The following is a 293-nucleotide window of genomic DNA, read 5'->3' on the forward strand; positions in this document are numbered from 1 at the left end:
TCTCGACGGTGACGTCGTCAGTGACGACTTTGATCCGTGCCGCAGACGCGGGTGATGGTACGTGTGTAGTGCTGCTACAGGCTCTCGGAAGCAAGGAGTTTGGAAACGCGGACAGAAAATTGTAGGCGTGACTGCGCGCACAATTACACCGATATTCGTGGGTCAATGATCTGATACGAAGTGTGGTTCCTCACGATGAGGATTCAAAATATGGTATTCTTGATGAGGCCATGACACCCCACTTAGCGGTCATCTCGGTCGTGAGAAGACGTACAGCTCTGTGAGTTGCCACT

This window comes from Plasmopara halstedii (assembly GCF_900000015.1).
Source record: "Plasmopara halstedii genome assembly, contig: Scaffold_658, whole genome shotgun sequence".
Taxonomy (NCBI): Eukaryota; Oomycota; class Peronosporomycetes; order Peronosporales; family Peronosporaceae; genus Plasmopara; species Plasmopara halstedii.